Source organism: Chiloscyllium plagiosum, unplaced genomic scaffold, assembly GCF_037043375.1.
Source record: "Chiloscyllium plagiosum isolate Xiang-an unplaced genomic scaffold, Cpla_swu_hap1 HiC_scaffold_19, whole genome shotgun sequence".
NCBI lineage: Eukaryota > Metazoa > Chordata > Chondrichthyes > Orectolobiformes > Hemiscylliidae > Chiloscyllium > Chiloscyllium plagiosum.
Window position 1 is genome coordinate 19,106,618 of NW_028270157.1, and position 14,727 is coordinate 19,121,344.

The following is a 14,727-nucleotide window of genomic DNA, read 5'->3' on the forward strand; positions in this document are numbered from 1 at the left end:
ACATGTATCAAACTTGTCTTCTGCCAGTGTTGAATGTGAGCGCATGTGTATATAGTTAGGGGTTTAAAATGGGTATAGTTTAAATCAACTAGTGGTAGATCCTTTCTTTCTTCACCCTTTAGAGTCACAGATCATTTGTAAAAATTAAACATGTTAGAATAGCGGCATTTTCCATTAGTGGTGAAGTTTAGTGTGAATAGCTTTTGGCCAGAATTACAGCTATTCAGGCAAATTGATGCTTTGTGTGAACAAAGGTCACGGGACCTGAAACATTAACTCTGCTTTCTCTCCACAGATGCTGCCAGACCTGCTGAGTTTTTCCAGCAATTTCTATTTTTTAAAATTGATGCTTTTGGTGGTCCCGTTTGGATTTTGTACATTTTGGGACAGCCTAAGAAACAATGGGGCATGGTTATTGGTGCAAACAAAACTTGCCAATTAAGTCGAGATAAAATGTACAAGCTTTCAAACCATGGATTCTATCATTTCGGTACAAAGTACTGAACTGTTCCACAATGAAGCAATGGGCAGAATCTTCTGCTTTTGGGCTATAAGGAGGGAGTTTCCCTCATTTCCAAGTCCTGAGCTCAGATTGACACTTTCCCTGACATCATCTGAGAGGCAGCCATTTATCAGGCTGACTCTGCATTCACAAGCATCTGAGCAATTAGGGATGGCTTCCAGCAACACCTACGTAGAGTCATAGAGATGTACAGCATGGAAACAGACCCTTCGGACCAACTCGTCCAAGCCAACCAGATATCCTAACCTAATCTAGTCCCATTTACCCAAATGAAGAGCTTATGCTCAAAACATCGATTCTCCTGCTCCTCAGATGCTGCCTGACTGGCTGCGCTTTTCCAGCACCACACTCTTGACTCTGATCTCCAGCAACTACAGTCCTCACTTTCTCCCACATCCCTCTAAACCCTTCCTATTCATATACTCGTCCAGATGCCTTTTAAATGTTGTAATTGTACCAGCCTCCGCCACTTCCTCTGGCAGCTCATTCCATACATGCACCATTCTCTGGGTGAAAATGTTGTCCCTTAGATCTTGTGAACCAAGTTTTTAAAATGTCCCTGAAGCTCCAGGCCCAATCAGAAAGCCTGCAATCTCAAAAAGGTCATGAGGCTTTATAGGCACTCCAGGTCAGGCTTTGGCCTGCCTGGGCCTGGGTGTGGGTCTTAGCGTGAGGTCTCTCCACTGCTGAGCAGATCCTCACAGTGACCCCAGTCAGCTCATAGATGGGCAGTTAATCATGCAGATTGGCTCACGATAAAATAATGGAATGGGAGCCTGCACAACAGACAACATTTAACACAGAGAACTGTGAAGTAATTCATCTTGGAAGGAGGAATGACAATGTAAAATAACTCATTTAATTTTAAAGAGGAGACAGGATAGAGACACCTGAGGATGCACAAATACAAACCATTAATAGTAGCAGGACAATTTGAAAATGCAGTGAAATAAAGCAAATGGGAACCTTTATTAATAGAAGCATATATTACAAAAGCAAGGATGTAGTGCTGAGCTTTAGCCTTGGTTGGAGCCTTGAGTCCAATTTTGAACTCCACACCTCAGGAAGGATTTTGTTATGAAGTTACTTTCACTAGCAATATTCGTTTGAGGACCTCATGTTTAATGGGATTGTAAAAATTTGTTCAGTTTGTCGAGGTACAAGGATTTGTTCTTTTGAAAATAAAGATTAATGAAAGGAAAATCTAGACTTCTTTCAAAAAAGGACATTTAAAAAAGCCAGAGTCTTAAAGACTGTAGAACCTTTTACAGAAATGTCATGTGTCTTGATTTGTCTTTATTTATACATGGGATGTGGATGTTACCAGCAAGGCCAGTGTCTGTTACCCAGCCCTAACTGATGTCGAATTGAGTGGCTTGCTCAGCCATTTTGGAGGGCAGTTAAGAGTTATCCACATTGGTGTGGGTCTGGAGTCACTTGTAGGCCAGACCAGGAATGGATGGTAGATTTCCTTCTGGAAGGACATTGGTAAACCAGATGGGTTGTTACAACAAGCAATGACTATCACTGAGACGAGCTTTAGATGCTATAATTATTAATCAATTTAAACGACACCATCTGCCATGCCCCCAGCTCATTAGCCTGGGCCAATAGATTACTGGCCCAATGACATGACCACTTTGCCACTATCTCCCTGGAGTCTCTGTTTATATCTCTCAGGATGTTTGAGCTTTATGTTGGGGTTTATAATGTCAAGAAGGGCATAGATAAAGTGAACAGCAAAGGTCTTTTCTCTAGGATAGGGGAGTTCCAAACTAGGGGGTGTATTTTTAATGTGGGAGGAAAAAGATTTAAAAGGGACCTGAGGGGCAACTTTTTCACCCAGTGGGTGATTTGTATGTGGAATGAACTGCCAGAAGAAGTGGGAGATCATAGAGTCCCTACAGTGTGGAAACATTTGGCCCAACAAGTCCACACCAACTCTCTGAAGAGCATCCCTGACAGACCCATTCCCCTATCCTATTCCTCTACATTTACCCCTGACTAATGCACCTAACCTACACATCCATGAACACTATGGGCAATTTACAACGGTCGACCCACCTAATCTGCACATCTTTGGATTGTGGGAGAAAACCAGGGAAAACTCATGCAGACATGGAGAGAATGTGCAAACTCCACACAGAGAGTGTGGAACCAAACCCAGGCCCTTGGTGCTGTGAGGCAGTAATGCTAACCACTAAGCCACTGTGCTGCCCAGAATAGGTACATGAATAAGAAAGGTTTAGAAGGATATGGGTCAAATGCAAGTAAATAGGATTAGTTTCAATTTTGGAAACTTAGTCAGCATGGATGAGTTGGACCAAAGGATCTGTGCTGTGTTACTCTATGACTCCATAAGACAAGTTGGGTGTAGCATCCTAAGAGAGAAGTTATGCAACTCAGCCTTTCCTAACCTTGAGAGAGATCCTTTCAAAAATCCAGTACAGGAGGTAAAGACCTAATGCAGCAATTCTCCTGAAAAGCTTCTGCAAGGCTCCTTCTTGATATCTTCTATTGAATGTACACCCCAGTCCAAAACCAGCACCTCCAAATCATCAAATCCTAATGAATGAACTGCTTCTGAAGAGATCCAAGTGACAAACCATGTGTCTCATGACACCAGTCTGCATTTCCACCTGCTGGATTGAAAGTCATCCGGAACATTTCAATGTTCCCTTCTTTCATTAAAAATTAACAATAATTTGGCCAAATATATTTTTTAAAGTCATTCTGTGCTGAGAAAGTTTGTAATCAGTGTGTACATTTTAAGTTGTTTGGAAGGGACAATATTTCTAATTTCATATTTCAAATTGTTAATCAGCTTTGCATCTATGTTAAATAAGTGTTGCTTTTATAATAAATCATTAATTCTGTTGTTTATTCAAGAATCATGGAGTCATAGAAAACGGAAATAGACCCGTCGGTCCAAATCAATCATGCTGACCAGATATCCTAAATTAATCTAGTCCCATTTGCCAGCACATGGCCCATATTTCTCTACTCACTTCCTATTCATACACCATTTAAAAGGCATCTGGATGGGTATAATTGTACCAGCCTCCACCATTTCCTCTGGCAGCTCATTCCATACATACACCACCCTTTGCGTGAGAAAATTGCCTTTAGTTCCCTTTTAAACCTTTCCCCTCTCACCCTAAACCTATGCCCTCTAGTTCTGGACTCCCCACTCCATGGAAAATACTTTGTCTATTTACTCTATCCATACTCCATGATTTTATAAACATCTATAAGGTCACCCCCTCAGTCTCTGACACTCCCAGGAAAATAGCCCCAGCCTAGTCAGCTTCTCCCTATAGCTCAAACCGTCCAACCCTGGCAAAATCCTTGTAAATCTTTTCTGAACTCTTTCAAGTTTCACAACATCCTTCTTAGAGGAGGGAGACCAGAATTGCACACAATATTCCAAAATGGCCTAACCAATGTTCTGTACAGCCACAACATGACCTTCAACTCCTATACTCAATGCACTGACCAATAAAGGAAAGCCTACCTATCTTCACTATCCTATCTACCTGTGACAGCACTTTCAAGGAACAATGAACCTGAACTTAAAGGTCTCTTTATTCAGCAGCACTCCTCAGGACCTTACCTTTAAGTGTCCTGATTTGTCTTTCCAAAATGCAGCACTTCACATTTATCTAAATTAAGCTCCGTCTGCCAATCCTCAGCCCATTAGCCCATCTGATAAAGATCCCATTGTACACTGAGGCTTCTTCTACTTCTTTACTGTCCACTACACCTCCAATTTTTGTGTCATCTGCAAACTTCCTAACCATACCTAAACCTGAATGGCAGGTTATTTTTGTATTCTGAAACTAATGTAGATAATTAGTCATATCAGTAACTAGGGTAAAATGCTTACATTTGTATTGTGACTAGGGAATAGTGGAACTAGGTAATGACAGTGCACTACTCCAGACTTTATTATAATAATGTCAAGACCTAGAGAGGTTCTGCATTAACTAAAATGGGAGCATAAATGCAGGATTCCAGGCAGATAGAATAGCTGCTTTGTACTCTTTGCAGTTGAGAATGCGAAGAGGTCATTTGATAGAGACATTCAAAATCAGGAAGGGCTGAGTAAACAAGGAGAAACAGCTTCCAGAACAGCAGGAGAGTCACTAACCAGAGGAGACAGATTTAAGGTAATTGGCAAAAGAACCAGAGACATTGTGAGGAAGACTTGCTTTCTTTACCCGGCAAATGGTGTGATCAGGAATGAAAGAAAAGAGACGGATAAATTATTGAAGGGCTGTGGAGCCAGAGCAAAGGAGTAGGATAAACTGCACAGCACTGACACAGTGAGCTAAATGGTCTTGTTGTTCACGTTCCAATCCTGTGTCAATCAAATTTGTGGAGGTGCATACTGTAACTGCGGTTAAGATCACTGGATGTTAGTCAGACACATATTTAAGAACAAATCTGCTTTTCAGGACAGTGGCCATCACTTTCCCATCCAACACCACTTTGATGTAGCTCCCTAAATTTCTCCTTTGTCATTTGGGCAGCTTTTGTTTTTAAATGTAAAACAAAAATGTGTTTCCACCTGTTAGCACAGTCATCTGTAGAAGGGAAAGGTCCTCAGTATATCAGTGGCTGTGGACATTGTGAATAAATGTATGTAGAGGACAGGCCACCTCCTGCTTCAACCTTTGCCATGTAGATAATTCCTAGCTTTTCATCCTTTCTATGGTCATTCAACTCTAAGACAACGGTTATTGAGTTTTCAAACACAACCATTCCTTTAACTGTCGCAAATGTTTGCAATCAGCTGATTTTAGTTGGCTTCTTTCTGCCCACAGCAGATGGTGCCAATAATTAGCTGAAACAAAGGTTTGCCTGGTGTCACTGCTCATTTCTCTTGGCAACGTTGAGTTTAATTATCTTGTGAAGCATTTCAATTGGGGTGGTGAACCTGAATACAGGTGACAGAGAGGATCATGTTGTTGCTGTACAGGACACTGGGGAGGCTACATTGGAATACTGCATTCAGTTCTAGTCTCCCTGCTATAGGAAAGATGTTGTTAAACTTGAAAAGGTGCAGGAATGGTTTACAAGGATGTTGCCAGGGTTGGAGGGTTTGAGCTATAGGGAGAGGCTGAATAGGCTGGGGCTATTTTGCCTGGAGGGTCGGAGGTTGAGATGTTTATAAAATCCTGAGGGGCATGGATAGGGTGAATAGCCAAGGTCTTTTTCCTGGAGTAGGGGAATCCAAAACTAGAGGGCATAGGTTTAAGGTGAGAAGGGAAACATTGAAAAGGGACCTAAGGATTTTTTAATGCAGTGGGTGGTGATTCTATAGAATGAGCTGCCAGAGGACATGGTGGTAGGGAAGGGGGGGGGGGGGGTTTACAATTATAACCAATTATAACAGTTAAAGAGATCTGAATGGGCCCATGAATAAGAAGGGTTTGGAGGGAAATATGTAAATACTGGTAAATGGAGCTAGATTAATTTAGGCTATCTCGTTGGCATGGGCGAGTTGGACTGAAGGGTCCGTTTCCACGCTGTCCACCCTCTGCCTCTGAGAGAACAAGAGCCACAAATAGAAATGAGTATAGCTGAAAGGCAACTCAAAGTTACATGGTGTTTATCAATGTGTCATTCCATTTTACAGCAAATGGTGTTGACCTGATAAAGCATTGTATATCGATTCAAGCACCCTCCTCAGTTAACATTTCCCTAAATTGCAGGGTTCGAATTCTAATTGTTTGAGATTTGAATGAACCCAGGAAGGACGGAATCTCGGGATCAAATGTTGTAGCTTTAGGGTTAGCATGAAAGACAGTGAGGGGAAAATGGGTAAACCAATGTCCCATGGTTTAGTTGGCAGAGAAGGAGGCCATTCAGCCCAATAAGTCCATGCTGACTCTCTGTTGAGCAATCTGGTCAATCCCACTGTCGGTCTGTTTTCTGGTGCATTTCTTTTATGGCACGTAGGCATTTCTTTTATGGCACGTAGGCATTTGTTGCCATCCTAATTCCCCTTGAATTGATTGGTTTTTTCAGAGGACAGTTAAGAATAATCACTTTACTGTGGGTCTGGATCACTTGTAGGCCAGACCAGGTAAGGACGGCAGATTTCCTTCCCTAAAAGGACATTAGTGAGCCAGATGGGCTTTTACAACAGTCAACTATAATTTCCTGGTCATTATTACTGAGATCAGCTTTCCAAACCAGAGGCTTACTTCTTATTAGTAATATTTGAAGTTAAATTCAATCATCTGCCTTGGTTGGATATGAACCCATGTCCACAGAGCATTCAGCCTGATCCCGGAATTATTAATACACTCCGTACTCTCGTATTAGTGTTATGCCACCCTCTCCCCTAAACTGTACAACAACAACTTTCTTTGTATAGTTACTTTTGCATATGGAAATATCCCAAAACACTTGATTGTCAAATGAAGGTTGACACCATGTCAAGTAGGTGATTTTAAGTCAGATGTCCAAAGATAGTTTCTAAGGATCATTTTAAAGGAGGAGAGAGAGAAACAGTGGGAATTCCAGAGATTCGGTCTGGAATCTGAATGGAATCCGAATAGGAATTCCTACTGGACTAAATAAAGCCGATTTTCAGATCTGAGCAGCTGTGCTGCACTCTTGACAATCTCAAGACATGTTGCACAGTCAGAGAGTCAGAAATAGAAATTGACTTTGACATATAATGTTGATCCGCAATGTCTCTGATAGGGCAGTTTCTGGATGGCTAACTTGACTAAGCAGAGCTCACACCTCACTGAGAAAAGGCTTAAGCAGCACTGTACCAAAGAGAACGCCCCTGCATACACAGCACTGGACTGAGATGCACTTTCTCCGCTGAGGAAAGATAATGGAAAAATGCAGAAAATGGGAACCAAAAAGAAACAGAGAATTGCCGAAAACACAACTGAACAAGTTAATGTTTCAGATGTGGAACATTTTGCCAGATGTGGCAAGTGAGCTTACTGCTTGCTAGGACTGAATAACAATGAGGGAAAATTGCAGACTGGGGACAGGTAGTGGAAAAGAAATTCTGTCTCCTTTCACAGTTAGTCAGTTGAGCGACCAAAAGAGTAAGGATTTTGTTAGCAAGAAGTGAAAACTGATGGATGATTTCCAAAATTTACCTGAGTGAGATGATGGGATAGTCTACAATATGGAGAGGGTCAAGGCTTACCTACATTGAAGTGGGTGCTGAAATTTACCCTCACTGTAAAGAGCTATGGGTCGCTAATGCTTTTCATCAGGACAAATGCAAGAATGGCAAATTTCAAATGATCACAACAATTTGCACTGCAGAAGAAAAGAGGCATGATTGTTTGACAAGCAACTTTGGTGAATATACTACCATTGAGAAAACAATAGGGAACTATAGGCTCCCAAGTCACCAGGTAATTCAAAAAAGGCACAAAGCTTAAACATGTTCCTTTTGTTTAGGGAAAACATTTTCCTGTGTATGAAAGTATGTTTAATTCCAGTAAGTGTAATCTAATGACACCATGAGCTTGACTGATTCCCTTAAATTGATTGTTAGACCATAAGGCAATGACATTGTCTGCCATTCAATAGGTTCACAGCTGATCCAACATTCCTCACATTCCTGACATTTCTCTGTTATCCTTGCTTCCCCAACTGATCAGGATTCGGAGATGCCGTTGTTGGACTGGGGTGTACAAAGTTAAAAATCACACAACACCAGGTTATAGTCCAACAGGTTTAATTGGAAGCACACTAGCTTTTGGAGCGACGCTCCTTCATTAGGTGATCAGCTGATCAGAATCTTTATATCTCAGCCTTAAATAGGGCTCGACCCTCACAGCTCTCTTGGCATGGAGTTCCAAAGACTCACAGTCCTCAGAGTAGAAATTCCTCCTCATCTCAGTTTTAAATTGGTGCCCCTGTATTCTGAGAGTATGCTCTCTGAACTTTGACTGTTTCATGAGGGGAGACATTCTCTCAGCCTGTAAAGCCCCTTAAGAATCCTGCATTTCAATGAGATCATCTCTCATTCTTCCAAACTCCAGAGAATAGAGTCCCAACCCGTTTAGCCTTTGCTCATAAGACAGTCCCTACATAACAGGAATCACCCGAGTGAAACTTCTCTGAACTGTCTCCAATGAAATGATACCGTTTCTTAAATAAGGGGATCAGAATTGCTCACAGTATTCCAGATGTGGTCTCACCAGCATCTTGTACCATTGCAGTGTAGCTAGTAGCGCACTCAGGATTACTTAACACATGCTGCTGAACCATATAATCACATCCAACATGCTCAGAACAAATGCAGCAATATACATTGTTCATAGCGGACGGAGGAAAGAATATACTCAATCAGTCCACATTTGCAAAACCCAAAACAAAAGATCTTACAGTTAGATTTCCCAGTGTTAACGTCTACTCAATTATTTTTTTTTAAACTAGTATTATTTACATTAAGCTGAAACAGGTGATTGCGATAAATTGTCTGAGCACAGATATATATGGAGCATTTGTAAGACTAGGGGCTGGAAGAAGCTGTAAGATTAAGTAGTCAATAAACTCCATCCACAAAAGATGATGTTTTGTTTGTCTCTCTCACTGGCTGTTTTGGATCAAAATTAACACCCAGGAGATCTTGTCATTGGAACATGCTTGAGTAATGGGGGGTGTCCCCAGCTCTCCCCAGTTAAAAACTCCACTCATTCTGACTGGGAAGGCATCTGCTCTATCCAGCTGAAAAGATCCCAGGTAAACAAAGTTTGGAGGTTTCAATGAAATTCAGTACAAAACAACCAATCAGATTCTTTTCTTGGGAAAAAAGAAGTATATTGAGATTGTCCTTTGGCAGTTGGGGCAATCTGTTGGGAAGATGAGAGAAAGTTTTATCCTACAGTTGAATTTGCAACTGTTACAAACAACATTTGTTACCAACAGTTGGTGTCTTAAATGAGAAAATATTCCAGTTTATAAGAGCAAAGTTCAATCACAGACACTGGACAGGGATATTGGATAAAGTAAAACAATCTAAAAAAGAACTGAACCTAAATGAAAGCACTGATTAGAAACCAGGCTGATAATCCAGAATTTGTCAATTCTGATCTCAATCCAGTAAGTCTTGAAATTCAGTTAAAAATTAATTTGCAGGCAAAAACTACGCAGACTTTTCCCCAGGGCAGGATTGACTGGTACGAGAAGTCATAGTTTGAAGATATTAGAAGGAAGGTATAAAGGAGACGTCAGAGGTAGGTTCTTTACGCAGAGAGTTGTGAATGCATGGAATGTGTTGCCAGCTGTGGTGGTGGAGGCAGAGGGATTACGGACATTTGAACTACTGCTGGACATGCACATGGATAGCAGTGAGTTGAGGGGTGCGTAGGTTAAGTTCCTATAATTTACATTAAGATTAAATCTCAGCACAACATCGTGGGCAAAAGGGCCTGTTCTGTGCTGTATTTTTCTATAACTAGAGTCGGAAAGTGTAGCGCAGGAAAAGCACAGCCAGTCAGGCAGCATCCAAGGAGCAGGAGAGTCAAAGTTTCATCAGGCTGAAAGGCTTATACCGGAAACATCAATTCTCCTGCTCCTTGGATGCTGCCTGACCTGCTGCACTTTTCCAGCATCACACTTTTTGACTCCGGTCTCCAGCCTCAGCAGTCCTCACTTTCTCCTAGACTAAAACTAGAACCAATAGAAAGCTGTGTTCTCAGATTTTGGAGTCAAGTATTAATTGATCTACAGGCACATTGATGTATAGTCAAATTTCATCATAAGAAGACTGTGGTGCAGTGGTAATATCACTGGACTAGTAATCTGGAGACCCAGGTTAATGCTGTGGAGATTTGAGTTCAAATCCCAGCAATTTAAAATGAATAAATACAGAAGTAAAATCTTGATTCAGTAATGGTGTCCATGAAGTCTCATTAATTGTTGTTAAAAACTCATCAGCTTCACTAATTTAGGGAAGGGTATTTGCCTTTACCTCATCATGTGACTCTAGACCCACAGGAATGCGGTTGACTCTTAACTACCCTCTGAAAGGCCTTGCAAGTCAGTCAGCTCAAGAGGAATTCCAGTGATATCAGCAGCCAATGAAAGAATTCAAAAAGTAAGTTTTTAATAATAGCACAGGCCAGTTTGGGGAATTAAAAGGTGAAATGAAAGTTGTTAGAAATGAACACAGTTTCATGAGGAGCCACATGACTCTTATTCTTTTTCCAGGTTTACAACCTTCTCAAATATTAAAATTACACTTTATGTGTTATAATAAAATCCCTTGTGTTAAACAAGAGGGAAAAAAAATAAAGAAACAAGTGGCTTGGACAGTTTGTCAGCTCATCTTTCAAATTATCTGGGACAGCTCAGAAAAGGTTTGGGAAGCATTGCAGGAAATTCTAACACAATCACACCTGGGATTTTACACAATTGGACCATCAAATTACACTGCACATACTTAGAATAATAGAATCCCTACAGTGTGGAAGCAAGCCATTCAGCCCATCAGGTCCACATTGACCCTCTGTAGAACATCTCACCCAGACCCACCCCACCGCTCTCTATTTCCCATGGCTAATCCACTAGCCTGCACCTCCCTGGATACTACAGGCAACTTATCATGGCTGATCCACCTAACCTGCACATCTTTGGATTGTGGGAGGAAACCGGAACATCCGGAGGAATCCCACGCAGAAACGGGGAGAATGTACAAACTCCACACGAGCAGTTACCCACGCAGAATGGGGAAAATGTACAAACTCCACACAGACAAACAGTCACCTAAGGTTGGAATCAAACCTGGGTCCCTGGTGCTGTGAGGCAGCAGTCCTAACCACTGAGATGGCATGGCGGCCCAGTGGTTAGCACTGTTGCTACATAGTGCTAGGGACCAAGATTTGATTCCAACACTAGGCAACTGTCTGTCTGTGTGGAGTTTGTACATTCTCCCCGATTCTGCGTGGGATTCCTCCGGACGCTCCGGTTTCCTCTCACAGTCCAAAGATGTGCAGGTTAGGTGCATTGGCCATGCTAAATTGCCTGTAGTGTCCAGGGATGTGCAAACTAGGTGGATTAGCCATGGTGATTACAGCCATAGGATGGGGCATTGGGTCTGGATGGGATGCTCTTTGGAGGGTTGGTGCAGACCTGATAGGCTGAATGGCCTTTATCTGCAAAGAAGAAAAAATGTACTTGTATTTGAGTTGGGCTTTTGAGATCAAATATTTAGGCTAGAAAATGTCTGGATTGGGAAGTGTGGGGTTGTGGAGGTTCAAACTTTACACAAGTGATACTATTGAGGGGATGGAGTCTATTCTGGATCTTTGGAATCACTGAAGTGTGGATATTAACATCAAGATAAGAGTGGTGCTGGAAAAGCACAGCAGGTCAGGCAGCATCTGAGGAGCAGGAAAATCGACCGTTTTGGGCAAAAGCCCTTGACACCAACCCTTTGTTACTGTCCATGGTGCTGACTTGAGCAGGTAACGACTGTTCCAGATAATCCATTAGTATTCCCAATGTTTAAATGGGAAACAAGCAATTGTGAAAAAAAGACTCAATGAATTGGCCCCACCAACTCTCCTTGCAAGTCTATTATAAGGGACGTGAAAAGTGAGGGCAGCTGGGGGCTTGAGACAGAACCTTCCAAACCCAGGACCACTATAAGCCGGAATGACAATGGCAGGGATATGGGAATAACACCACTTGTAAATTTCTTTCCAAGCCACTCACCATCCTGACTTGGAAATATACCACTAATCCTCCTCAGTGTCATTGTGTGAAATTCCTGCAACACCCCTCCCTGTTATGGATGTGCCTATATCAATTCAAGAAGGCAACTTATCACCAACATCTCAAGCAATTTCTATATCCCATGAATTAATGAAAAAGAAACGATCTGGGGTCAATTTATATGTGAGATCAATTATTACTTGAAGATATCCACTACTTCAGATCCAACATACCTTTACTGTTTTAAGCTTTTAAATCTTTAGTCATTGGACAAGATAGTATTTTAAATGAGTAAAAGATCACCTTTAGGCCCCCACAAAGTGTTGTACTGGTGGCTGAATTATTTGCACTTTTCACCCCAGTTGTGAAACCTTGGATTTCCTACTTCCAGACAGGCTGGTGTGGAGGGTGAGCCCAATTTAATGATTCTGGTTCCCAGTGGCTGATGGACAGTATGAAACTTTCAAACTGAGCACGGGAGTGGGGATAGAGATGGCTGGATAATTATTCATCAGCAACTAATGGTACACCGAGCTCCTTTAGAAAATAGTTCCTTCTCAAAATGGCCCGACAGACCAACACAATCTGTAAGACCATAAGTGTCGGCTGTTTAGCAGCTCAAGCCTGCTCTGCCATTCAAAAGGATTATGGCTGATCCAAGATTCATCACATCTACTTTATTGCATTTTTTTCCCATAATCCTTGATCAATAAGGGAATCAAGAATCAAAATATCTCACCCTGACATCTTCAATCAAAACTTTGGCAAACAGGAACATGAGAAATCAAAGGAGGAGTAAACCACACTACACGCAGGGAGGGAAGTCTGCTGTCTGTATCTACTTTGGCTTAATTTGTGTCTGCAGTGCCACATTATTGGGGCACTGATAATAATTGCTAATTCCCAAGAACTAATTGAAAAATAATGGAATGTGTGAGGAAAATAAGGGTATTTCCACTTCCTTTGCTATTAACAACTGTAAATTCCTGTTATATGTGCACATTTTGCAGACCCAAATTAAGTTCACTGACATTTGTAACAAATGGTACAAGACACACATGCATGGTGTTAGTCAAACACTACTGAGTGTGGGAGAGATTGTGCAGCCAGAAATACTTCACATTTCCTTGTGAATTTCTGAATAATCCAGACTGTTAGTTGGAACAGGAGAACTATGAGCCACATTAGCTTAAAACCTTGAGAACAATAACCAAATGAATACAAGATGGAAATTAGGGGAATGGTTTGGAAATGGAAATCCTCCAGGTTCTCCACCTGGAATTTCAACTGGAAGCTCAGGGAAACAGAACACGCTGCCTTTCTATCCTCTTTCACGGTTTACCCGGCTCTAAAGAATTGCAGAGTTTCTTTTCTGCATTTGTGGAATGTGGCATCACTGGCTGGGCCAGCATTTATTACCCATCCCTGGTTTCCCTTGAGAAGGTGGTGAGCTGCCTTCTTGAACCGCATAAGTCCATTTGGTGTAGCAGACTCACCATGCCATTAAGAAGAGAGGTCCAGGATTTTGACCCAGTGACACTGAAGTGACAGCAATATATGAATGTGAGTGGCTTGGAGGGAAACTGGCAGGTAGCGGTGTTCCCATGAATCTGCTGCCCTTGTCCTTCTCAATGAAAGTGGTCATGGGTTTGGAAGGTGCTGTCTAAGGAGCCTTGGTGAATTTCTGCATCTTGTAGATATACACACTACTGCTATTGACCATTGATGATGGAGGGAGTTAATGCCTTGGGTGTGGTGCCAATCAAGCGGGCTGCTTCGTCCTGGGTGGTGACAAGCTTCCTGAGTGTTGTTGAAGTTATACTCATCCAGGCAAGTGAGGAGTATTCCATTACACTCCTGTGCCTTGTAGATGGTGGACAGGGTTTGCTGAGTCAGGAGGCAAAAGTGAGGACTGCAGATGCTGGAAACCAGAGTTTAGATCAGCGTGGTGCTGGAAAAGCACAGCTGGTCAGGCAGCATCCGAGGAGCAGGAAAATTGATGTTTCGGGCAAAAGCCCTTCATCAGGAATAGAGCTATTCCTGATGCAGGGCTTTTGCCCAAAATGTCGATTTGCCTGCTCCTTGGATGCTGCCTGACCTGCTGTGCTTTTCCAGCACCACTCTGATCTAAACTTTGCTGAGTCAGGAGGTGAGTTACTCTCAGCAAGATGCCTAGCTTCTGACTTGCTCTTATAGTCACTGTATTTAAATGGCTAGTTCCAGTTCAGTTTCTGGTCAATAATCACTTCCAGGTTGTTACAGTGATAGCAATGCCACTGAATGTCAAAAGACAATGGTTAGATTCTTGGGGGAGGATCATTGCTTGGCTATGTGTGGCATGAACGCTACTTGCCACTTGTCATGGGTGCAGATTTACAAAGTTTCATCACTCTCTGAGTGAAAGTATTCCTCCTCAATCTGGGTCAAAAGGTTCAAAGGCAAAATACTTGGGAAAACTGCACCAGGGTCTTCATTTCACAGATTCTCAGAAGCAC

At 42.0% G+C, this 14,727-nt stretch overlaps 1 protein-coding gene across 3 annotated transcripts in view; it reads right to left on the reverse strand.

Moving 5' to 3' along the window:
• Positions 1-14,727, reverse strand: part of tspan11 (tetraspanin 11) — a 73,258-nt gene that overhangs the window by 35,475 nt on the left and 23,056 nt on the right. The window lies entirely within an intron of this gene.